At 47.1% G+C, this 24,740-nt stretch overlaps 1 protein-coding gene across 6 annotated transcripts in view; it reads left to right on the top strand.

Moving 5' to 3' along the window:
- The window catches only part of SUSD6 (sushi domain containing 6), a 100,449-nt gene that overhangs the window by 973 nt on the left and 74,736 nt on the right, over positions 1-24,740 (top strand). The window contains exons 1-3 of one of the 6 annotated variants that reach the window (XM_040601342.1): positions 11-573; positions 846-991; positions 19,644-19,730. The gene's annotated coding sequence lies outside the window, so the exon portion shown is untranslated. Of the gene's footprint in view, positions 1-10; positions 574-845; positions 992-12,239; positions 12,364-12,683; positions 12,951-12,970; positions 13,248-19,643; positions 19,731-24,740 lie in introns of those variants that run through there. The other 5 variants (XM_040601340.1, XM_040601344.1, XM_040601337.1 and 2 more) reach the window with 5 other exon arrangements.

The raw sequence follows: 24,740 nt of genomic DNA, 5'->3' as shown, positions 1-24,740 counted from the left end.
CGGCCGGGGGTCCCGCCCTCCGTCCCCCCCGCCGCGGGGGGCGGGCCGGGCGCTGCGGCCACGGGAGCGGCGGCGGGCGGCAGACGGCCGGGCCGCCCGGCGTGTGTCCGTCCCTGCAGGCGTCCCTGTGTGCGCATCCCTCCGGCCTTCCCCGCACCTGCCGGTCCGGGCGCGCATCCTTCCCTGCAGACCTTCCCCATGTCAGCGGCGCTGCCAGGGTCGTGCCCCCTGTTTTTCACTGTGCCTGCACACAAACTAGCCCATCTGCATTTACAGTCAATATAAACAAGGATAAAAGAGGTGTAAGAAGGAGGAGGGGATGCTAACCCAGTTTTACGGATGGCAGGCTGAGCCACTGGGAGATGAAAGTGCCTGCCTTGGGCCACCTGGGGAATTCGTGCCAGAGCTGGGAAGGAAAGCACCTGCGTTCTCAAATTTCAGTTCAAAGCCGTTTCCAGCCGTGAAACCCTGTTCCCTTTAGTGCCAATGCAAGCTGTTGTGTGCTGCAGGGATGTGTCTGGGCTGACAAGGGAAGGAACTAGACTAGAGTGATGTTACAGTGCACCTTTTCAGGTACCCGCTTTGACCATGCTGGTTGCAGTTACTTTGATAGATTCACGTGTTTCTACAGGGATCTTGGGCTCAAGCCTCAGTGGGGCTGAAGAATGCCTTGGGCTAGAAATACCAAAAAGAAGGGTGGCGGGGATCATTGCCGGTTTTGGAGCTGCAGAGCATCTGTGCCACATAGTGGAGCAACTCTGATTTTGTCAGGCAGAGGACAGTAGTAGCAGATGAACCACTAGCCACTGTGTTACTTTCAGCAATTTCTTGTTTAACCTCTGCAGGTGTAGCTTAATCTGCTTTGCTTTGACAAGAAAGGACATGGCACTCACCAAAGGATTGCCAGGATGGGCCAGGACAAGTGTACAGAGCAACAGAAGGACCCAAGAAAGGCCTAGGGAGTCCTTGTCAGAAAGCTGAAGATCTGCAGGTTGGTTGTGGTTTCATATTGTACAGACAAGGACTTTGGATTGTGCTTATCCCCATGCTGATGGATGCACACAGTAGTGATATATCTGTACTGAGCGGGCAGGCTCCACCAATAAACTGTATTGACTAATCTGATCTCATTCATTCATCATCATCATAGTCTGCAGGGGATGGTTATAAAGCTTGGCAATTAGTTATGTGAAAAATCCTCAGGTCAGAGAACAGCTCTCTGCTGTCTGAGGAGCTCAGCTCACTGGCTGATGGGGGTAACCATTAATAATAGCTGTAGGACCGTAGCTGTCAAGTCATGGCTGCTCATGGAAAATATTAAGCCAGTAAGTGTATTTTCCAGGTAAGATGTGGGCTTCTTGGGGCTTTTGGCAGGTTGCTCTTTCAGCTTCCAGTGGGGTTGTATTTGGGCCTTGATCTTTCAGGTTTCCTGGTTTCCCAAATGCAATTGGAAGGGGATTTATTGGGAGATTTTAAAAGTAGCTGGATATGACTTGAGGTGATATTAACACAAGCTGTTGAAACATGGGAGTCATATCCCTACCTCATCAAGACTAAAGGAGATTTGGGATGGGGCAGGAGGAGATCTCTGAAGGAGCTGAAGACAATCGCTGCTAGCGAGTCATTTTCACCCCCACGATTGTAAAACCTAATTCTCTGTTGGTTAGAAATGTCTAGAAATCTATGCACTCAGATGGAGCAGTGCTATAAGGTTACGCTCCTGCTTTGATAAATGCTTTCCTTCTTTTCATTGCTGTCAGTGATAGCAAGAGATGCAGGGCAGTGGAAAATTGCGACTACAGATTGGGGGGAGGGGACTGGAAATATTTGTATCACTTCAACAAATTCTTCTGTATGCCCTTCATTGCACATTTATTAATTACTTTCTTCCCATCCAACTTGAAAACTGCCCATACCTGTTTTTTTCTCTGTTCTCCTTGTGAGAGCTATTTTACAACCTACTAGAACTCATTAGTAAAATGTTACTTTGAGCTTTGGGTTTTCCTTCCTCTGTTTTATCTTCTCTAGTAAGTAATTTGCCCTCCCTCCTGCTTGGGTTTCTGCCTTACAAATGTTTGTAAACTGTTTCCATAACCCCTCAGAGCCAAGGAAAGCATACTGTCATCACAAATCGATCCCCTGTAGTTGCACAACAAGCTATCACCTTTCTTCTGACCTCCTCCCAGTGTGTCAGGCTCCCAATAGCTGCTGCCCTGAACAGAGCAGCGGGCTGCTGCCCAGCGCTTACCTCTGTGCTGCCTGGCACAGGGTAGCTGTGTGCACAGTTCTGGTGCTGGTGCATTGCCTTCCTCCTCTCTAACACCTCCTCATGTCCCCTTCTCTAATTTGCTAGCTTTCCTAAGTCAAACTGCCTTGAGCAAACCTTTCCAGAGCTGTTCTCCCCTCTGCCACAGGGAATGTTAGTTGGTGAATTATTTCTTCCTTGCTAAATAGCTGTTGTTCTCCAGGTTGAATCCCACCTCCACCTAGTTTGCAATTTATACTCTCTATTTCTCAGGCTGTGTTTACACAGTTGTTGGGAGGACCCTGACCTAGCTATTGTGTAGCTACTCCAGCTCTTAGCCTACTCTCTTTTGTTCAGACTCCTCCTGGTTTTGCACCAGAATATTCCTGTACCTTCCTGACCCCTGGGGATAGGGGAAAGGTGACAGCTCTAGGGAGAGGAGAGTAAGGAGCCCTCTGACAGTTTTTAGGCTACAGGCTGCTGGTATCTCCCAGGCACAGTGTCCTCCTCTTCCTAGCTGCTCATGGAGTACAACATCTAGTGCTTTCCTGAGCGTGCCCCTTCCCTTCCCAGAGGCAGCTCCTGCACCTGTCCCAGGACACACCAGAGCCTCTCCATCATAACCTTCTGTCAGCTGGATGGTTTAAGCACTGTTCTAGAACTTCAACAAGACACTCAGCCAAACGTCTTGGTGATCCCCAGCCCCATGATACCCCTGGTCCCTTCCCTCTGAACAGCCCCTTGCCACTAGCCATAATCCTTTGCTTACAGTCCCACAGCCCATCCACCTGAATGATTCTGCACCCTGCTCTGAGCTAAAGCTGAACATAAAGTCCCACGAGACTTTGCACGCTGGGCTTTGCCTGGTAGCCAAGGACTGAAACCCAGTGTGCAACGATGTTGGTGTAACAGCCTGGCAAAAGCCAAAGCCCTCCTCTGGGAGGTTTCAGTGTTGGCTCCTTTTATCCATTTCCTGTGCTTTGCCTTTGCCTTTTGTCACTCCCTGCTTCTGCTCTGCGCACAGCCCTGGCACAGCCTGCCTTTCGCTTCTGCGGGCGGCAGGATGAGCATTTGCTTTCCTCCTTTTGCTGCCACAAAGTGTCTGCCAGGGCAATGCAGGCAAAGCCTCCCTGCTCCCCTGGGATGTAGGAGTTGTCCTGCCGCCTTCGGCCAGGCTGTTCCAGTGCAGTGAGTGCACAGCACCCTGAGCGACTTCAAAGTAAGTGCCCAAAGCCGAGGTGCCGTCCCCACTGCTCACAGCCCACAGGCTCTGCTTAATGCTGTCATCTGTGGCTGGGCCTCAGCCACCTCATGTGAGTCCTTAGGGAAACAGAGCTTCTGGCTGGGGCAGATGCGCAGAGCAGGGAAGCAGAGAAGATGAGGACACAGGAGGTAGCTGGAGACTGTGACATATGGTGAGAGGCAATACAGAGGGCTACTGCCAGAAGCAAAATGTTTGGCAGCCACTGGGGACAAACTTGCACTGCAATATTACGTCCTTCACTCTAAAGCCAGTGTCTAAGGCCAGCATGTGACCAATGCTGACAGTGAGTCGTTATTAGTGTTCATTTTGTTGTGTAACACTATGGTGTGTGCTGTTTGCTATCTCACAAAAACCGCTTGGTCCTCATTAACGAAAAGGTTTCGTTGGTCCCTGGCTGGAAGGATGTCCAGACAGTTGGTGCTCTCTGTATTAAGGACTGGCACGGATGCTGCACGGATGCTTTCTTGGGGTCACGCTGAACAACTTGGCTTTGTGCAAGTTTGGCCCATTTGCAGCAGCCTTTGCGTTTGGGTAAACCTGTGCAGTTACCAGTGCTCTCTGAAAACAAATTCTGTTAGGCTGGCAGAGAAAATTTTGAAAATGAGGGAAAAAACCTTGTCACTGCATATTTCCCTGGAAACAAGCATAGATGTGAGAGTAGATGTTACTTGCTTTTGGGGATTTTCTGTTGGTGGTGGTTATTTTTGGAGAAATTAGAATGCTGGCATATTTTGGCCCAAACCAAATCCTGAGATGCAGCTGCTGAACCTGATGTGCTCAGTTCTTCTGGTCAGGCTTGGCTTCTTACATAGAGCTCATGGGTCGTGAGGGAGTTATGGAGCCCTTGCACATGGTGTATCACGGAGAATAGATACGGCCCCAGAGACAGCGCAAACTTAAGATGAAGTAAACAAATAGATGCATCACTCAGAAGTGAGTGTGAGGATGTCTTTGTTATATGAGAGGTCAGTGTACGCTGTTGGAGTGATCTGTGAAGAACTACAGACTACATCTCCATGAGCTACTATCCATATACAAATAGTGCAGTGACCCAGAATCATCTCTAATAAGCAAGTGCCGTCGAGTGTAAACTAAACAGGAAGATTACGTGCTAACACTGGTTACATTTTCAAGCTGAAGTTGAAATGCAATTATGTTCCATTCATTTACTTGAAAACTGTTGGTTTTGAGCAAATGATCAGTCTTGCATGCCGCTTCAGTTTCCAAGCTGTGCTATTTATTCTAGCACAGCCTGGAAATCACAACATGAAGCTATTGAAGAACAGCGGGAAATATGACATTGCTGGTGACACTCTTCAGGGGAAGTAAAATGGAAAGCGTAATCAAACAGAATAAGATGTTAGATTAAGACTGGAGATTTTAAATTATTTTAGTTTTATTTAATCTGAGGTGCTTATTAACTGAATAGTAAGAGATTCTTTCTCTTCCTATATGATTTCTACCTTGACCATGGCATGGATTTTATCGGTTAGGTATTTTTAGGAGAACTGCAAAAATCTCACATTGCTTCTCCTTCCCTTATCAGAATCCACGCCAAAACATAGTTTTCCAGGGTACAATATTTAGTGTTCCAATCTAAATATGAGCTACTTTTCCATTCCTAGATTGTACTTGGTCTTGCCTGATGGTGCTGTGCCAAGAAGCTTGTAGACAGAAGAAAGAGATTCGCTGTTCGCTTCTGCTCTCATTGAGGAGTGAAGCACAGCGGGGAGCACGAGGGAGGGGTCAAGAGCTGGGAGCTGGACCCTTCCTCGCTTTGTTAGCCGTACACCCATGCTTATGAAGTGTAAAAGAGGTATATGGGGGCTTTGCAGTCAGCCTGCATTGATGTGTGTGACGGCCTGAGGAGAAAGGCAAAGAACCGTTAAGCCCATGATACCTGTCTGCTGAATTCAGAACTGAAAGACAAATACCCCAGTCACAGAGGCAGGGCGGTAACACACGGGCAGATCAGGCACCACAGCAGGCCAGCGAGGCAGTCACCGGGGCTGAGCTGTCCCTGCTGTTTTAACACTGTTTAACAATAGCCTGAGCTACCGAGTCTGCCTTGACTACAGCCAAACCCCCTTATGAATAATTCTGCTTAATTACAGGCAAATGTCTGCAGCTGAAGCCTGCTACTCATAATGATAGGATTACATGTAAATTCCTCAAAATTATACCTCTATCTGTATGTTTAGACTTTGGAAGGGATAAACTCTATTATTCTTCTACAGCATGAGCTGGGATTCCTAATTCCTTAGGCATCAGAGAGCATCTGTCCTGAACCCCGGAGGCTGTACCAGTTCCAGTGCAGTTCAGATCCTGTCAGCTGAATCCCATGTCATTGAAACCTCCCCGGGAAGGGAAACGGTTCTACCTGAAGAGTGGGACTGCAACTGGAGACAGTGCCAAATAGATTTTTCTTTTCCATCATCGGGCTGATGTCTGGGAATAAAGCCAGCTGCAAGACTGCTGAAAGGAAATCTTCTTAACTCTGATCACATTTGCAATTGGTTTTTATGCCAGATGTTGCCTCTGAAAATACGAAAGTCAGCAGACAGTAGTTTTAATACGCAGCTTTGCAACTTGAAAAGGGCTGAGTTTTTATAGAAAGGAAAGAAAATGAAGATTTACTGCTTCCTTGAGGTATACAGAATCACTGTACGTAGCCAAACAATGCAAAATCATGTGGAAAGAACAGATGAGAATCCAAGAAGTTAACAAATGTCCTGTAACAAAAACCTACGGTGTAATAGAAAGAGTTTCACAGCTATCCTTCATTTTGAAGAGTAAGTCAAGAGATGACTGACTTTCTTAATTTAATTTTCAAAATCGAGAATGAATGAAGAAGCTGGGGGTAAATTGGGCTGCTTTTCACAGGAGATCCTGGAACATGAAGTTCTCATTGAAAAGGAAGAAGGATTGGGGACAATGGGTGTTAGACAGGAACAGGTTCAGTGCTTTGCCTTGTCACTTTTTAACCTAAATAAATGCTATGAGTAGGTATCTTTGGGATCTGGGCCTCCCTCTTCCATCTGTGAAGAGGAATAATAGCACCTTCCCTAAGCGGTGCATAGCCAATGTGATAATGAACCCATATATTAAATATATTAGATAAATTTGGCAGCAGGAGGATCTCACGATGGTTGGAAAGTAATTTAAATTAATCACAGTATTTTTACAGTGAAGGAGATCTTGTCCTTCAGCCTCTTTGAAATAGAATTCCTCAGACAAGCAGGAGGGGTCCCCTGTACCTCTTTATTGTAGCATGCAGGCAATGATACAGCTACTGTATCATAGAACAGATACCAAAGGAGCAGGATGGATATTTTCCCAGAACAGTTTGGCAAAATTGGTGTTTCATATATATGTGTATATAGGTCAGATTCTGCAGTTTCTCTGCTTACACTAACAGTCTCACTGGACTCAGTAATTTGGGTTTTGTTGTACCTTTTTTTCCTCCAGCTCTCATGCTTTCTAGCACAGCATAGGGTAAGATTCATGAGATGGTGCTGACCAAGCATGAACAGGTGCATGGCACTGCAGAACACCACGGCAAGATACCCATGCAGGTGGCTGCTGTACAGCGGTGCTGTGCCCAGGCGAATCGTTCTGCTGGGATTTGAGATCAGTTCTCTTGGACATGGGGTAGGTGCTAATTGCAGGGTGGCTCTGAGCTACCCGTGTGATGCAGATGCCAAGAAGGCCAATGCAGTCTTCTGGTTTGTTGGGCAAAGCACCTCTGGTAGAGATGAGGGAGTACACCATGGCTTTGTGAGGTACTGAGGAGACCCAGTGCAGAACGCTGCGTGTGACACCAGTGTTAGCAAGTCCTGCGGGCAGGACTCTGGTGTTAAGAAATATTAAATTGAGACAGCAGGGCTGGTTAGGATGATCGGCAAACGAGTAAGCTAGCCTTAGGACAGGACACTAAAAGCACTTAAATCTTTGAGCTTATAAAATGAAATTTGAGGCAGGACATGACAGACCTTTAAAAATAAGCACAGGATCAGGCAACTTGCTGAGCCAGTGCCTTTCATATATCCTGCATTTTGCTGTGCTAACCCAGGGGCATGTCACAGTCAACCTCAGAAATGCAGGCTCTGAAGAAGCTGCTCCTGTGAAAACCAGGGTGGTTTGGTTGTTGACTTCAACATGAGCAAGACCTACAGGAAACTCCTTTTTCCTTGCTCTGAACATTTAGCCCTTAAGTGAAGTGGAATTAATACCATTGTGCTGTGTGGCTTGAATCTAGCACAACTGGAGCAGAAGTCAATTTGCTGTATTTGAAAGAAAATTAATTAAGGCCTCGTTTGTTTCCCTCAGAGAGAAAAGCTCTGGGTAGTTTCCAGGAGATGGGTGTTTTTTTCCTGAGCTTCTTTGGTACAGGCCTATATGTACAGAACAAATGTTGTACAGCTGCAGACCCCAAATTGCTATAAGCTCCGGGCTGTGAGCTGGGTCTTCTGGCTCCCATGGTGGCGTGACATCCCTGGTGGTTGCTCCACAACTGCACACTGCATTTCAAATCACAGAAAGGAGAATTAGCACAGTGAATATTGGCAGCACTCCGAGAAGGGAAATGTCATGGCAGGGATGAGGCTCGTAGCCTGGGTTAGTGTCACCTGTCCTTCAGCAGCAGGGCTATGAACTGCGCAGCGAGAGGGCTAAAGGGATTTAGAGATGAGGAGCTCAGCATCATGCCCTCTGCTGCTGGAGTGCCCCCGCAAGGTAGGAGGGTGGATGGGGTGCCAAGATTTCTGTTTTACTGTTGGTTTTCCCATGCTCCTTTAGTAGTCTTTTGGAGATGAGCTTCTCTATTTACATCTGCTCTGAATATTAATAAGTGAGTAATGCCCTGCTAAACATGAAAAACGTGTGTGGGTTCCAGTGTATGATCCTGGAAATGTAACCGAGGGCTGGCAGAACTGGCGATGTGCGCAGTGCAGAAGGAAGTGAGGAAAACCAAAGCAAAGCAGGAGAGGTATACTGTACAGGAGGCTGATGGCTGTGTGGATTTCAGGAGCCCTTAAAAACTGATCTACTGCTGCACAAATCCCACTTCAAACAAGTTGCCAATGAATAGGTCACACAGGTGTTACCAGCAAGAAGGCAAAGGAGCAAGAGTGTGCGTGGCTGTCATGTACGCCCAAGTGGGAGATGATGGTTACTAGAATTGTGCCTGGCATGCTGCCAGCTCCGAGGAACAAAAGGCACCTCTGGTGTGATGCCAGCTACCTGCTTTCCCACCAGAATCTGGACATGGTGGGGGCTGACAGAAACAGCCAAAGGTGAGTAGCTCTCCTGCATCTTAATAGTAAAAGTTTCAGAGCTGTCTCACTGAGGAGAAAAGGTTTCTGAGGGAGCCTTCTGAAGCCAAAAAGTCTTTGGTGACTGAGCTGGGTGCTGAAGGGTCTCTGCAGCAACTCGTTCTTGGAGTGAAGCTGTCTCAGTCAGCTTGCTGGCTGGGCAGCTCTGCAAAGGAGGGTGCAAACGGCGCAGAGCAGGTACAGCATTCCCTCTGTGCCTGCAGGAGCTCATAGCACTGGGGAGGAGGATGTCGCACGGAATGGTAACGTTACCAGGGCTCACAGGTGAGGGTGGATTGCGTCGCAGCCTGGGGTAACATTATCTCTTAGACTATTTTTTTCTCATCTGGTCATGCTTAGACTGTCGTGAGGCCTTTTCCAGCTGAGCACTACCATCAGGAATTGTATTTTACCTGTGGCTTCTCTCTCAGGAGTGAAATTAACTTGAAATTGGGGTCATGTTAGGTATCTGGTGCCTGGACAGACATCGATAACCTGTGAAGTCCATCATGGCATGGAAGGGATGGGCGGGTGTGCGCCTGAGGGTGAAAGGTACCATTTGTTATCATGAGGATGTGAAGGGCTTTCACCAGTTTGAAGAAGAGGATAAAAATTTCATGGCTGGGATTAAAGAATGTTTCTTTTATCTGAATAATCCAGTGGCAGGTCTGGATCTGGAGGGCAGCCAGTGTCCCTGTGAGGGTCTGTCAAGGCATGCAGAACAGTGTGCATTTGCTGCACTAGGAGACATGCTTTGTACTGCTGCAAAATAGGGCTTCTCCAACCTGGCCTCCCCCGCCACCCCACTGCCGCAGCTTTGCCAAGAGGACTGGGGTGAAACACAGTGTGGGGTACCCCACTGCCCCCATGTATGGGCCATCCTCTTCCTCCTGCCCCCGGCCAGCAAGTCACAGCCTCACCAAATGCCTGTCAGCATCCCTGCTGGGAAGGAGTGTACTGATGGGCTAAGACTCAACGTGATAGTAATGCTCCTTCTGAGGAATAAAAGCAACATCCATAATCACTGGATAAGAAATTGTTTAATCCAATGGGACCGCACAAAATAAGTGTGCTTTGACCTTCTGGTGAAGGTTGGCAGCTTTCAAGCTTTAAAATTTCTGCTATCCAAAATGAAATGTTTCAATTAATTATTTATTTAATTTCTATTCGAGCAACCTGAAAGCCTTTGAACATCAGGAAAATTGTGCCAAAACACCTGGCTTGAGACTCTTAAGCTTTTCACTTGGTGCTTTGGTGGTGGCAGCTCCTGATCTTCCTTTATTGAATTGACACGTGTAATAAGGGGAAAATACTTCACCGCTCTGTTCAGAACCTGGAGCCTGAAAAGAATGGAACCAGTGTGTCACAGGCACTGGGCTGTGAAGAGGGAAGTACCTGTTTCAGGGGCAGCTGATGGCATTTGCTTCCTCTGAAGCATTGGCTGTTGCGTTATGTCTGCTAATGCAAACAGGATATTGCATTAGACAGATAGGTGGTCTGATGCGGTATAGCAAATCCCATGTAAAAAGCATCAGTTAATGTCTGTGCGATACTTAGACACATAAGATAGTTTGTAAATAGTGATTTCTGTGATTCCACACTAAACAAAAAACCAAGCACAGCCATATTAGTGTATCCAAGGCCCAAAAGGAAGAGCGTAGTGTTTCTTATTACAGCTTGATAGTGTTATAAAGAGAAATATGTATGAATGAGAATTAAGGAAACAAAGTATAGCATAGAAATTAAAAAGTAAAAACTTCAACTGGTTGAACCCAAAAATGTGAACCAGCCCTTAGCGAGAGGCCGCTTCAGTGAGGATTTGTCAGGAGTCGCACCTTTCTGTGTGCATTAATGCCATGAGCAGGGGGAGCAGCGTGGCAGCCTCCTCACAGCTCTTTTTGTTCAGAGGTATGTCAGTTTCCGAACTTTTCCTCCAGGTCCAGGAGAGCTGCACCAATGGGTCAAACCAAAGCAAAAGGCAAATGTGGAAGGGGCAGAGTGAAAATACTGGCCCACGCCTGGGATTTCACAAAAAGAGCAGCTGTGTGAATTGGCAGGTTTATGTGGAGCTCTAGCTCCCACTCTCTTCCTTCCTGCCTTCAGGCATGTTTTCTAGATGACCATGTAGTTTTTTTCCTGCTTTTTGGTTTTGATGTGCTTACAATGGGAGTATTTATAGGGAATATTTTTTGTCATATGCCATATTAGTCTCCTACATCCGATCAAGTGATGTTAAGCCGTTTCTATAGCCTATTATGGGCTTCTACTGTGAACGATCACTGTGCTGTTGCAGAAAAATAGGAAAAGTAAGTTTCCTCCACCTTTCCAGTAGAGTTCCATATGCTTCCCCCTCACCCCCAGAAGAGAGAGAACAGTTCACTCTCCAGAGCAAAATATGAATAATGTAGCAGAAGGTAAGTGTTGATTCAAGGAAGAGAAAGGAAAGCAAAGAAGGAGCTCCTTCCTGATTCCCTGCATGCACTGTGGGATACAGAAGTGGTGTGTTGGGAGAGGCTGTAAATAGCAGATTAAGAGAGAGGAGGTGGCAAGGTGGGGAGCTTCCCCCTACACCTGTGTGCACCAACCCCCTCCCTGTCCGCACGCTCTCCTCCAGCAGCAGCAGCTCAGCTGTGGACCTTCCAGCCAACAACCATCTCTGCTGGTGCACGGAGCGGGACAGAGCCCGGTGTGGCCAGCGGGGTCCAGCTGGAAAGGGAGCCGAAGGGACAGGTGAGCTGGGGACACGGAGCAGGGAGCGGGCTGGCAGGTGGGCGACTGCCGGGACAGCAGCTGCCGAGGGGGCTCAGCATTCGCAGCAACGTGCCAAGGGCCGGGCCGCTCCCTGCCCAGCGCCCGGTACCCGGCACAGGCACAGCAAGGCAGCGGGGGTCCCGCCGCGGGATGAGCCCTCGGCCCGGGGAACAGGGCTGACAGCGCAAGGAGACCACCTGAACGTTGCGGCAGCGCTGCTGCTGCTGCGGCGCCGCTCCCGCTCCGGGAGGACAGCGGCAGGACAGCGGCAGGAGGCCGGAGCGGGCCCCCGCTGGGGTCACCGCGGCTGCTGCCAGATGCCGGGCCCAGCGCGGGCGCCACGTGTCGGTGCGGCGGCACGCCGCGGGGCGGGGCGGGGGCCTACAGCGTTCCCGCCGGCCTCCGGCGGCGGCAGGCGCTGGCTGCGGTGGAGGTGCCGGGGCTCCGCTGCGGCTCGGCGGGCGGGGGCCGGCCCGGCCCCGCTCGCCTTCCCACCCGCAGCGGGCGGGAGCCCCTCAGCGCCCCCCACCGGCCCCGCCGCGCCACCGGCGGCCGCCGCGCGGCCCCTTTAAGGCCCGCCCCGCCCAGAGTGCCCCGGCCGGCGGCGCGCGGGGCGGGGCGGGGCCTGGCGGGCGGCGGCCGCGGCCGGGGCGTTGGGCGGGCGAGACGCCGGGGCGGCCGGGGCGTGCGGCCGCCGACCTTCAGCCCCCACCGCTGCGGCCCCGCCGCCCCCTCCGCTGCACCGCGCCGCCCCGCCGGGTGCCGGCCTGCCCCAGCCGCCCAGCCGCCCGGTGAGCCGCCGCGGGGGAGGGTGCGCAGCCCGCTCCGGGGGCCGCGCTGCTGAGGGGGCCGCCGGGGCCCGGGGCGGCGGGCGGGGCGGGGGCAGCGGCCTGGCTCCGCCGGGGCGCGGGGCCGGGAGCCGGGCCTGTCGCCGGCGTGCGGGGGACGTGCCGCTTGCCTGTCCGGCAGCGTGCGTGCCGGCGGCGGGGGCCGGCGGCGGCCGAGGGGAAGGTTTCGGCGGCGGTGCCCCGGGCGCGGGGGGGGAGCGGCCCCCGCGGGGAGAGGGGGGCAGACCGGCCCGGGGGACGGCGCCCGCTGTCCTGAGGGCTGCAGCGGGAGCCCAGTCCCCGCCCGGGCGGTGGGCGCCGGGCCGGCCGGCTCTTGCATAACGCCACCTGCGGTACCTGCGTGTCCCTCGGGCCGTGGCCGCGGCGGCAGCGGAGTCGGGCGTTTTCCGAGCTCCGCGATCTTCAAAGCGCGTATTTGCCCTTGCGGGGCCTCCCGGCGCGGCGTGAGCCTCTGGGATTTAAAAGCCCCGGGAGCAACAGCGAGAAGCCCGCGTCGCTCCCTCCTGCGCCTCCTGCAGCGGAGCTGACGGGTGCGTGGAGGGGCGCAGGGGCAGAGCGGTGTACGGGGTGAAGGCGCTCGCCGAGGCGCTGCTGCACATGGTTTAATGCGAGAAACTCTGTGTTCGTTAGGGCTCTCTCCTTGCCTTCTCACTCGTGGTGCCCTAACAGTGCCGAGAGGCCAGAGCTCCCCCGGCAGCTGCCTGCACAGGGGCAGCGCTCAGGCCCGGCCCGTACGTGTGTAACGAGCCCGCTGCCAGTCCCCTGGCGAACCTGGAGCTCAGAAACTGCCACGCTGGGCTTCTGGGGACTGGAAAGCAGTAACTGTTGTAAGTATCCCTAAAATTGAGTAAAAGATGAAAAAAATACCATAGCAGATAGTTTTTACTTCTGATATACTCCCTTAATGCAGACAGTGATACGTATGTTTTTTCATCTTCGTAGTGTTCCTTTAAAACAGGTTAATGCAAGCACGGTAGTTTCCAAGCGGGCTCGCTCTCGAGGGGGTTGTGTTGTTGGGAATAGGCTTGATCTCAGCGTAGTTACAGTAACACAAGATTTTTGCGGGGTGGAAGGAGGCGCAAGGAAGTAAACATATAAATTAAAAATATCCTGAAGTCGTCTTCGGAACGGTGGAGAGCTAAACTGAGTTGATGGGCAGAGAGGATTTTGCACTTGCCTGGTTGCGCTTCCTAGTGGCTTTCTGTGCGTGTTCCCATAAATGCTATTATGTAATGGTGCTTCTCTTGGCAGGAGTCTATTGTCACCGTAAATCCTGAGGTTTCTGGAGCAGTGCAGCTTGTTCAGGAGAGTGGTGGTCAGAACAATGGGAAGAAAAGCTCTTAAGAGGAGGTTGTAACCTCTTTAATTTTTTACGTGGTAGGACTAAGCTCAAAACATCCAGATCTCTTCCAGAGTATCTGTCTTCTGTTTCTTGTTCAGCTTGTCTTTCTCTTCTCCTAGGCTGCGCTATAGATATCAGCCACCAGCTTGCTACTTGCATTCTGCGTCAGAACCGGGAAGACATTGCCGCTCTCCTTTAATAATAACAATTTTTATACTTTTTTTTTGTGGGGGCTTTTTTCTCTTTTCCTTTCTGAACAGAAGTAGAAATGATATAGTTATTTTCAGAGCACTTATCTGTTGCTTAGAAAAAAATACTTGAGATAATGGGAAAAAGGGACTCTCCCCAGTCTGCATCTCTAGTTAGAACTTGTCTGTTTACATCAAAGGGAGGCAAAATGCCTAAGCAGAGAGAATTTGCATATTAAATGCCAGTGCTCTAAGGATCAGTGCTTTTGTGTTTGCAGCTATCGTTGATTTCATCCGCTGCCTCCTCTTCAGGTGTCTGTCACAAATCTCTTTGTAAGTCAGTCTCCTTTTCTTCTTTTTGTGCCACAGAATTCTTTGGGGGTATATTTCTGTGTGGAGAGAGTAACTCTTTTCAGTGTTGTAGTATGGTGGCACTGGCAGTTTCACAGATCTCACTTCTGTCTCCTTGTAACTTACTTGGGTGCTGTTTCTGGTAATGATTCCATAACCAAAACTTGGAGAAGAAAATAACTTTTTTTTTTTTCCTTGTCTGGTGTTTCATTTGGCGTCTTAAATTGGCTTGTCCTGTTATATAAGTGAGTGGTTTATGGACCACTAGAGAAGAGAGTACTGTCTGAAAGTAGGAAGGGATGTTTCTTTAGGGGGCCACTGGTTAGAAGGAAATGTACCTGAAAGACCTGTAACCTAATTAACCAGCTTTTAAAATCAAATATAATTGTTATCACTTTTAGGTGTTGTACCTCATTGTAGAGCAGAGTAGCACATGACAAGGAAGCTATAACCTCCTCTTAGACAAGCCATTGTGAAAACCCAGCTGCCTTCATGTTCTTACTTTAAAGAGCTTTTTTTAAATGCCCATATGCTTCAGTGAACTCTGGTCTGGGGAACTGCTGATCTGGAGGCTGAAATTTCCCAACCACAGTCTTACTGTAGCATAGACTTTGGTTCTGTCATGGAACTGTCTGGACTTTAGTTCTCTCTGCTTGTCATGCAAATTGACCACCTACGATCTTTGAGGAGGGCCCGATGTCCTTGAGTTGTTCAGTGCACCATGTTTCTGCTGCAACAATTTCCAGACAGTTATCAGCAGAGTTTATATTTAGTGCAGCATGTGAAGGTGGACCGAAATGGCTGCTTGAGCTTATGAGCTGCCTTGGGGAGTCAGTGAGTGGTGGTTACTGGAGTCACTAAATGTGTCTCCTGCCTGTAGTGTAGTGATTTTGATGTGATTAGCTCTGTCCTGTGATCATGGATGTTTTCAGCTATTTTATTCCTGCCTGGAGAATTGTTTCAGCTCTCAGTAAGAGCAGTCTGCAGTGGTCTTAACCTCAGCTCCTTAGCTGTGCAACCTCTTGGCTGCAAACTTGGGTTTCTGCGTCTGCGGCTGTTCTGTTGCATCACTTCTGCTTTTTATCAGTGTACTTGCTCACACCACAGCCATCTACTGCTATACTGCCCAAATATGTGTCTTGTTCGGTCTGCTTTCATGAGAAAACAGATGTAAGCTGCTGGCCTCTGTCAGTCCAGGAAGGCTTGATGCTGCACCCAAGAGTCTGTCAGGCCACTGCTGTACTGCTGTCTTTTTTTTTTTTTTTTTCTTCCTTCCCCTTTTGAAATGTGCATCTCTTCTTGCGAACCTGAGATCCTCCCAGAGAAGCCTATTGCCTGCTGATGCCTACGTGAAAGATCAGTAGCTTGGAAGCCTTGGTCCAGCGTTTTCCCAGTCTGTGTCCCTGTGGTGCACTCTGCCTGGTACAAGGACTCCCCACAGCTCCCCTGCCCTCTAAGCCACTTGTCCACTGCTATAACCAGCTGATCCCAGCTGATCAGGCTTAGCTGGGGGAGAGAAGATCTTTCACTAGGCAGGGCTGGGCCCACTTGCCTGAAAGACTTGGGGAGGGGGAAGGAGAGGGATTGAATTCGGCTTTAGGAGTATGTAAATAGAAACATGAAGGCATTTCCTAGAACAGGAAAAGGGAAGACAACCCATGTGGAGCAAAGATGCTTGCTCATAATGTGGTATTGGTTACAGTAGATTTTTCTTGCCGGAAGTACGGTAGCCTGTAATTATGTTTATCTAGTTGTCATGACAAGTGTCATCATGTAAGAAATGCCATCATATATATTTGATCTCTGTCAGGAACCTATCCTGGGTACGAATGGAGTTATTTCAGATGTAACTATTTAACCCCCTGCACAGGAATTAGCAGTTAGGGACTGCTAGATGACTTTGAAGCGCGCTCTGTCTTTGCAAGTCCATCTCTGTAAGTGACTTTGCTGTTCTGTAGTACGAAGACAGTATTTTCCTTGTCTCTGCTGTCAGGCTCATTTGAGCAGCTGCAAAAATTGATTTTAAGTTTAACCAGTGGAAATGCTTCCTATAAATTTCAGGAAGGAAGCTTTTGTATGTAGCAAGAAATATTTTTACCTACTGTTTGTATGCTGTTTCTCTTACTACTGAGTAGTGGCAGCTAGTGCCCTCTCAAAGGAAGCTTCATGTTCTCACGCGGCTTACTTTGTGATGCAGTCTGCAAACAGCGTATTTTCAGACTAAGCCTAGTGCTGCTAATAAGACCGGTGTAAGCCTGGTCTGTTGCTTGCTTGCTTATTTATTTTAAACTGATGATATCTGTGTTAATTCAAGAGTTTGAGGTAGCTCACACTGTCAAAGAGCTGCAGGATCAGAAATTAGAGGTATGAAACCCTACTTCTTTCCTGCTGCTTCAGTTGCCTCATCCCCCAGCTTCTGGCTTTCTCTGCCTGTGTGTTGAACAGGCTCCTGAAGTGGAGCGTTCGCTGAAAACCATCTCTATAGTGCAAAGGATTGATATGTCTCATGTTGCTCTGGTGAGTTCCCAAGGGGAACTGCTATCCTGGCAACCAGCCCACCCCACAGTAAACTTGCTTCCTGCTGTAAGTGAGTGTTAAGTGGAATGGGTTAGTCTTCACCTCTGCAGCAGTAACCTTGTAGGCAAGGTAAAGTACAGCCTTTGGAGCTGGTAGAGCACGGTAAAGGGAAACTGGCTTCTGGAAGCGCTTTTTTGTGGAAAATGAAGCACTGCATTGTATTTATGCTATAAAGTAGAATGGCTTTCAATCTAGCAGTGTAAACTCACTTGCCATAGGAATGACTTCCTTGTAGATGGCTTGAACTTTGCTAGGCTGAAACATGCCACCATTTTAACCTCATGCTCAGAAGTGAACCAACTTCAGTATGCTGTGTGTCTCTCTGTAGCTTCCTTAGCTTACACTTTAAAAGCTCCAGAACCATTTTGAAAACTTTAAAGCTGTTTACATTTTTCCTGAACTAATTTTCCTCCTGGTTTGTAATTAAATGTTGCTGTGGTTTGCTGCTGTTCCTGTTTTTTCCCTGCGTTGGCTTAATGGGGTTTGGTAGTAAAATGAATAGGAATTGAAAGAATGTCTTGATCAAAACTGAGTTTGCATCTTGTTTGGGTATGAAGATAGTTAAGAAGTTATGTTGGAGAGTTGGATCTCTTTCTGCAGGTCTCCTAAGGGAGCATAAGTTTTAAGAGGGAAATCCTGTTGATACATCAGTCTTTTTTTTTTTGTTTTTTTTTTTTTTTAAAAAAAAACCAAACCACAAAACCCACACCAAAAATCAACTCAACAGACAAACAAAAAACACCCCAACTCCAAATCTCCAGTTTCTGTAAGTAAGCTTGAGGGTGATGTTCTTGTGCTATATAAAAATGTAGATACCTCAGTGGCTAAATTTGCAACTTGCTTTTCAACAGCAGCTGTTAAAGGCAGCTTGCTTTGAAAGGAGCTACAGTTTGTATGTGTAATTTTAAATATACAGATTAGTGAAATGCTTGCATGTCTCTGACCTATTTAAGATGTTTGGGTTGCTGGTTTTCTTTTTTCTTCATGATAATTAATTTCTGGAAAGTCTTCAAGGAGTAGATATTGAAGCAGCCCACACTAGTACAATTATATTGTGGGATGTGCCAAAATCTCCTTTGGGTATCGGGGCCCATTTGTGCTGATTCCTTGCACAAGGCATTTTATTTGTTATACCTAGTAAGGTGCCATAATGTTGATTAAATCCCCTTCAAATAAGGGGTAGAGAGAAGGTAAAGATGCATAATAAGAATACGTTACTCTCTAATGAGCCAAAAGGCAAAAGAAAGCTGACGTGCAGGGAGGAGGTTATCGCTCTCTGCTGTGTGGGGATTCATTGTGCTTGAAGGCTAAGACAGAAAGTGCCCCCAGAATAGCTTGTATAGGTTATCCTTCAGTGTTGGTGCAGAGCCTGGGGAGAATACCTTCTGCACCAGAACACCAGCCCGAAAGGCTGATTGACATCTCTGCTTCTCGAGAGAAGTGTCAAATTGCAGAGCATTGCTCAGAGGGTATGAAAGCTTCACTTCTCCATCTGCTGCCGCATATGCCACCGGTGACCCAGTGGCCATATGTGAGATCATCCTGAAAGCTTTAAACCCAGCTCCTTGCCCAGGGCCCCTCGCTCCTTTTGAAAGTGCAAGAAGGGCATGCCGCTTGCTTCAGGAAAGGGAGGCTCCAGTTTAGCCCTTAGGAAAATTGTGTAGTACGTGTTTATAAACTGAAGTGTGAGACTCATTGCAGGCTTTGCCCTGGCTTCGTGAGCAAGGGCTATGAAGCCTTACAAGCATACTAACAGAGATCCATTAAAAACCGCTTCATGGTTACAGGGAGCAGGGTTGTATGATCAGGGGTTGTGTCTTTTGGTAAGCGTATGATTACTTAAGTTGAACAAGAGATACGAAGAGGACTTTGCTAGGTTTACTTTAATTTCATTAGCTGTGAGAACTTCCATCTCAAGTCTGTTTCTGGGCTGCTGTCTCACAGGGCTTGCACACTTCTGAGACTCAAAAAGCTGACATTTAAATGTGACAATGAAATGTTTAACAACAAAGGAGATCTTTAAGCAGGCTAGACAAAAATTCCTTTCAGCAGCAAAGCTTTTACTTTCGCTTTTGGATGACCAGTTTGCCCAGTTCTCAGTTGGCTGCTGTGCTTTCCGAAGTGGAGATTACTTTTATTAATAACCATCTTTTCTTTTTAAGTCTTGCGATTTTTAGTATTAATACTGAATAAAAAGGGTGTGTGGGGGGATAAGAGGCATTGAAATGTACCTGTGGGTTTTTTTGGTGTCATAAAAGTATATTTCCTTTCTCCTATGCTTTTTTGGGAAGTATGTGCTATTTGTGATCCCTAGAGGGTTGTTTTGGTTTTTTTTTGGTGGAAGTGTATGTGTGTGTCTGATCTGTGTAACTTCAGGTAACTTCCCAGAAGGTTCTGTCCTGTTTGGAAAAAAAAAACAACCAAACAAAACCCCAAAACCCCAAAGCTTAAGCGCTACTGAAAAACATTTTCAGTAGTACTCTGCTATGCTTGAAACTGTGATCGTTCTCTTCTTACACTTGAGATTTTTAAATCGAATTTGCAAGGTTAGTTTTGAATAATCTTTGTTTTCGAGTAACTTGTGCAGTATATCTCAAACCCAGATCTGAATTTTGGGAGTAGTGTCTGTACCTGAAGCATAGCTGTCTGCTTGTGTCCTGAAAATTTAATAGAGCTCCTTCTACCCCTTAGCCTTCCGTGCCAGAGTGCCGTTCTTATCCCCTCTGTACACGCAGCTAATAGTCTATTTTTTTGTGCGTTCCTAGGTGCGTGAATCAACTTACTGTCACTGAATCATCGCTTTCATCATACTAACTTGACAACTATTGTATGCCAGCTTGTGTCAACACCAGGTAAGATGAAAGCTAATGCTGTTACTTTGTTTTTCCTGACTCCTTGCTGTTTAAACCTGTATTTTGTCCAGATGCCATGACTTTTCTGTAGACTAAAGTCAGAGTGTGCTCTCCTCTTGCAGTGAGACAGCCACTTAACTGTTAGCATTACTTTCTTTTTTGAAAGCTGGTGTTCTAAAACATTCTTAGGGTCTGATTCCTTTGTAGCCATGCTTCAGCATTCTCCCTGACACCTGTTAGTGTGATTTTTGTGGAGTTCAGGTACCACAAACTGTTTCCCTGCACTCTTCACACCCTTGTCACTCCCTGGTTTTGCTGTACCACCTGTGCTGTCTGACCTTTTCTCTTGAACAGAAAATGTTTTGTGTTTTGGTCTTTTTTTTTTTCTTTTTTTTTTTCCCATACCTGCTACCAAGTGTTACCTTTGGAAACCTATCACAGATTGATCTTACTTGTGTATTTTATGTTTTAGTGGTAAGAAACTACCTGGATATGTCTTTCAAAGAACTAAACATAAAGCTGTTTTTTGGACCTCGCCCTTTTATCTCCCTTTAGAGAAGGGATGGGCAGGGGGGAATCCCTCTAATGCTTTCAACAAGGTTATTATCCAGTGCTCTAGGGGAGTCCTAGTGCTGACGAACTAATGTGAGCCTTTGTTCTGATGCTAGTCAGAATAGGGATAATTCCTCTGATTACGCCTTCTTCCCCTCAGATCTTTCTAGTAGTGATAAGCCATTAAGCTCTTTTGCTACCACTGTTCTTGCTGTGCAGGCCTGTTGTTGTTTCCTGCAACTGCTACCTTGAATGCAAAGACTTGAGTTTTGAGGGGATCTTATTAGGAGTGCCCATTTAAACCTTTTGAGATATTTTTGGGGGGCTGGTCCTTAGTGGTACTTGTACAGTTTAATTAAGTAGATATCTTGATGCATATGTGTGACTTTTTTTGTATCATTAAATAAAAAAATAACTACTTGTTGATGCAAGTCACATTGGACTTGAACATAGTGGCATCTTTTGTTACATGTTGGGACACGTAAGTATGCAAAGTTGGCATGTAGCTGTAGTTGGCAAAGAATGTGAGTCTTGCATGTAGCTGATACTTGAAAGGTATTTTTCCTTCTGTCTCCTCTTTCCTCCTTCCTTGGCCAGAGCAAACAAATACTGTTTCTCAGATGCTTTTAAATACTCTTAAAGAGACTATTTTTTGGTCAGCAGTCCGAAGAGCTCTTGTGAAATGATCGCAACAGACAAAGCTGTTAAAAAACCCAACCAACCCAAACCAAAACAAAAAACAACAACAACAAAAAAACAGAAAAAAAGGCTTGCAGATCAAGAAGGGAAGGGGAGAGAAGTATGCCAAGGTAGGCTCTTTAGCTTTTCCTTGGCGGTATGAAGCTGGTGAGAAGCTCATCCTTGTGCTTCTAAATGCAGGTCTCAAAGTATAGCTGTTTGGTTTGTGGTAGTGTGTTCACTGAGGATAGATGGTGGCAATCCTTGATGGATAATCTGTCTTGAGTCTGGCTGAGCTGCCCTTGTGATGAATTTGTAAGGGAGTTCGTGGTCTATTGATACAAGATGTTATCTCTGCAGCGTGGTTTGGGACCCTTTTTGATATCAGTACAGAACAGAGACATAGGAAGGCTTTAGACAAGTTAAAGATCTTTCCTAGAAGACAGAGATTGACTGAGTGTCCATGCACATACTAGCTGCATGGACATCAGTGCAATGCTTTCATAGTGTTTCATTTTCATTGAGAGTTTTTCCCTAATGCAGAATTCAAAAAGTGATGATAGAAAAACTTGGTCTCTTTGCAAACTGTGCAGTTTTTGGCTATATAGACATAACGTCTACATAAGCTGAGCTCAAAAAAAAGTGTGCAAAAAGGTACTGGGGTGGAGGGAGAAAGGCTCCATCAGAAGATACCCACCTGAGAAGACTGATACAAAGTGTGTTTTGCTAGTGATTATGCACGGATGTGGAGTGTGTGTTATGAAAGTAATCCAGCATGGCTCCTTGATGCAAACCTGTGTGGGAGCATTAGCTGTGGGGAAGGGTTTTTCAGCACTTCCAAACAGCAGTTGTTTTTTAAGGCTGTTACTGTTGAGAGTATCCTGGAGAGATCAGTAACAGATGCAGCGTGACACATTTTACATGGGTAAAATGATGGGCTAGGCATAACTGCCTTTGCTTAGCACTATTAACCTAACAGTTGTTAAATCTCATACAATGCTCATTTTCAGGGTGGTGACTGCTTTTATGACTTGAAAATAAAAACTGGAAGGCATATGTGGTGTTGCTTTTATCTTTTTTTTTTCCACTCTTGATTGACGTATGCAGGGCATTTCCTGCGAATGTGTGCCCTGTACTTAGTTGTTCATATTCTGTCACTTTCACATCCTGCTTATCTTTATGATTTGAAACAATTATCCTGAAACGAAGTGTGTGTGTGTGAGAGAGACTGCAGACAAGTTACAGTACAGAACACAGGATTCCTCTTCCCCATTATTTTTTATCCTGTGAAGTGAGAACAGAGGGAAGATGGCAGAAGCATTTCTGAACAGCTGTGCAAAGCTTTCCATATAGCCTTGAATGCTCTCTAACCTGTGCTGGTCTTTTCCCCTGTTGTCTTCTTGAACCGTTGTAACCTGGAAAGCCTAAACCCAAGTGCTGTGAGAGTGGTGTCTGCTCTGGGGTTGGCCAGTGTTCACCTTGTCATGGTTTAACCCTGGCCTGTGACTAAGCCCCATACCACCGCTCACTCAGCCCCCCTCAGTGGGATTGGGGAGAGGATGGGAAAAGTGGGAAAACTCGTGCGTTGAGATAAAGACAGTTCAAAAGGTAAAGCAAAAGCTGCGCACGCAAGCAAAGCAAAACAAGGAATTCATCCACCACTTTCCATTGGCAGGCAGGTGTTCAGCCACCTCCAGGAAAGTCAGGCCCCAGTGTGCATAATAGTTACTTGGGAAGACAAACGCCATAATGCCGAGTGTGTGTCCCCTCTGCTCCTCCTTCCCCCAGCATATACTCAGCATGATGTTTTATGGTATGGAATATCCCTTTGGCAGTTCAGGTCAGCTGTCCTGGCTGTGTCCCTTCCCAATTTCTTGTGCCCCTGCGGCCCTCTTGCTGGCAGGGCCTGAGAAACTGAAGGGCCCTTGATTTAGTATAACCTTTACGTAGCAACAACCAAACCCGTCAGTGTGCTGTCAGCCTTGTTCTTACACCAAATCCAAACCACATCACTGCGCCAGCTATGAAGAAGAAAATTAACCCTGTCCCAGCTGAAACCAGGACAGACCTGTATCCCTTAATATACACTGGGGCTTCTACTTTGTGTATATTTTGAATTTTATTTTTTTTCGTCCAGGTTAGTTTTTCCTTGTCAATTGATGTGCTGTAGTGTGAAACTCCAGGGTCATGTGGCATTGTTGATATTAAAAATGAAGGAAACAGTACAGACTATTCAAAATTGGTATGTTTTTCTCCCCAAATATTTTCTTTCTGTTCTACTGATAGGAAGCCAAAGGGGACTTCCTCTGCCTGTTTCTTTATGTATGAACTGAAAGTTTAGATTGTAGGTGACTGGGTTTGGCTTTTAGTGGGGTTTTTTGGTGTTTATTTTAAGGTAACTTGAAGACCAGCTTAACCCTTGGGACTCTCTGATTTGATCTGTTGTAGAGAGTAAGGAAGACAGGTTTTCAGTGGCCACCATACCCTGAAGACAGTATATTTTTCCATTTAAGCTATGGCAATTTCTTCTTCTTGCTTCGTCCCGACATTTTGTGGAGCAGACACTTGATTTTAATTTTTCATCTATATTTATCCCTTAATTGTAAAGTTAGAATTTTTAATCAGTATAGCTTAGTCATCAACTAACACATAGCAAAAAGGGTCTTTGACTTTTGACGTGATAACTTGCTGTGTGTGAGATTTGGGAAGAAGATTCCCCTCCATAGCGTTGTGCTTCCTGGCTGATTCCCCTCTGGCTCTATTACCTTAACAGCTAGTTGTGTTTATGGGTAGAGCTTAGCATTTTGGGGAGTGCTTGGGTCAAACTAGCTGGTAATAAGGTATCTCACCTAACCTTGGAGTGGCATGTTGGAACCCAGCACTACCTGCAGGTGCTGTTTCCTCTCTGACTATAGTAGAGGATCAGGCTGTGACCATATGCTGCTTAAGCAGGAGTTGCAGTAAGGCAGGCTGGGTTCCTGTGGGATGTATAGATTGAGGTACTTCTTTTCAAGGATGGGTCCTTCAGGTGAAAATGAAAGCATGTCTGGGGGAGTGGGTGTTAGCAGTGTCTTTACTGTGGCTGTTCAAAGAAACTTGCAGCATGACTGGCTTATCTCACTCGCTGAAATCCTCTTTTCTCTTTGCCTTTCCAGCAGGAAGGGCTCTGCAGGTCGTGACAGTGAGCAGTCTTCTCTAGTTCAGCAAATCTGTTGTAAGAGTCCCCCAAAAAGACAGGTATTTGTAATGAGCATCAGAGCTATGGTATGTAACTTTTGGGGCAGGGACTTGCCTTTGTGTTGGTAGAGTGGCAATTCTGTGGTAGTGAGAGCCTGGCATGAACTCATCAATATGAAATACTCATCTGAGAAACAACTCGCTAAAGCAAATCTCCTCTTTGAGAGATGAGTCTCCTGAAGGTAGGCCTGATACAGAATAGGTTGGAATTTGCCAGTGCTGCTGGTTTTTGTTTTAAATGATTTACAGGAAACACCCAGATTCTTCAGAATGACTTGGATGTTTGTTTTGTTGTATTTTTTTTTAAAGTAAAAACAGGTTGCCCTGCATAAAGTCTGAGGTAGCACAGGGAGGTGGGAAAGAAGATGTATATTGTACTTGCAAGACTTTTGAAAGGTCCTGAGCACTGGAGTTGGAAGGAATTGAAGCATTTGAACCACTGGATGTTAACAGTTGGCACTAATACGCTTCTGACCTCTGGCAACATGGCTGAGAAAATAGTCCTTGGTTGCCCCTTTTAAGTCAATGTCTGTTGCTTTGGTT

The sequence above is a fragment of the Falco naumanni genome, chromosome 7, assembly GCF_017639655.2.
Source record: "Falco naumanni isolate bFalNau1 chromosome 7, bFalNau1.pat, whole genome shotgun sequence".
Classification (NCBI taxonomy): domain Eukaryota; kingdom Metazoa; phylum Chordata; class Aves; order Falconiformes; family Falconidae; genus Falco; species Falco naumanni.
Note: the sequence above shows the minus strand (reverse complement) of the source record. Positions and strands in the feature narration are given on the sequence as shown.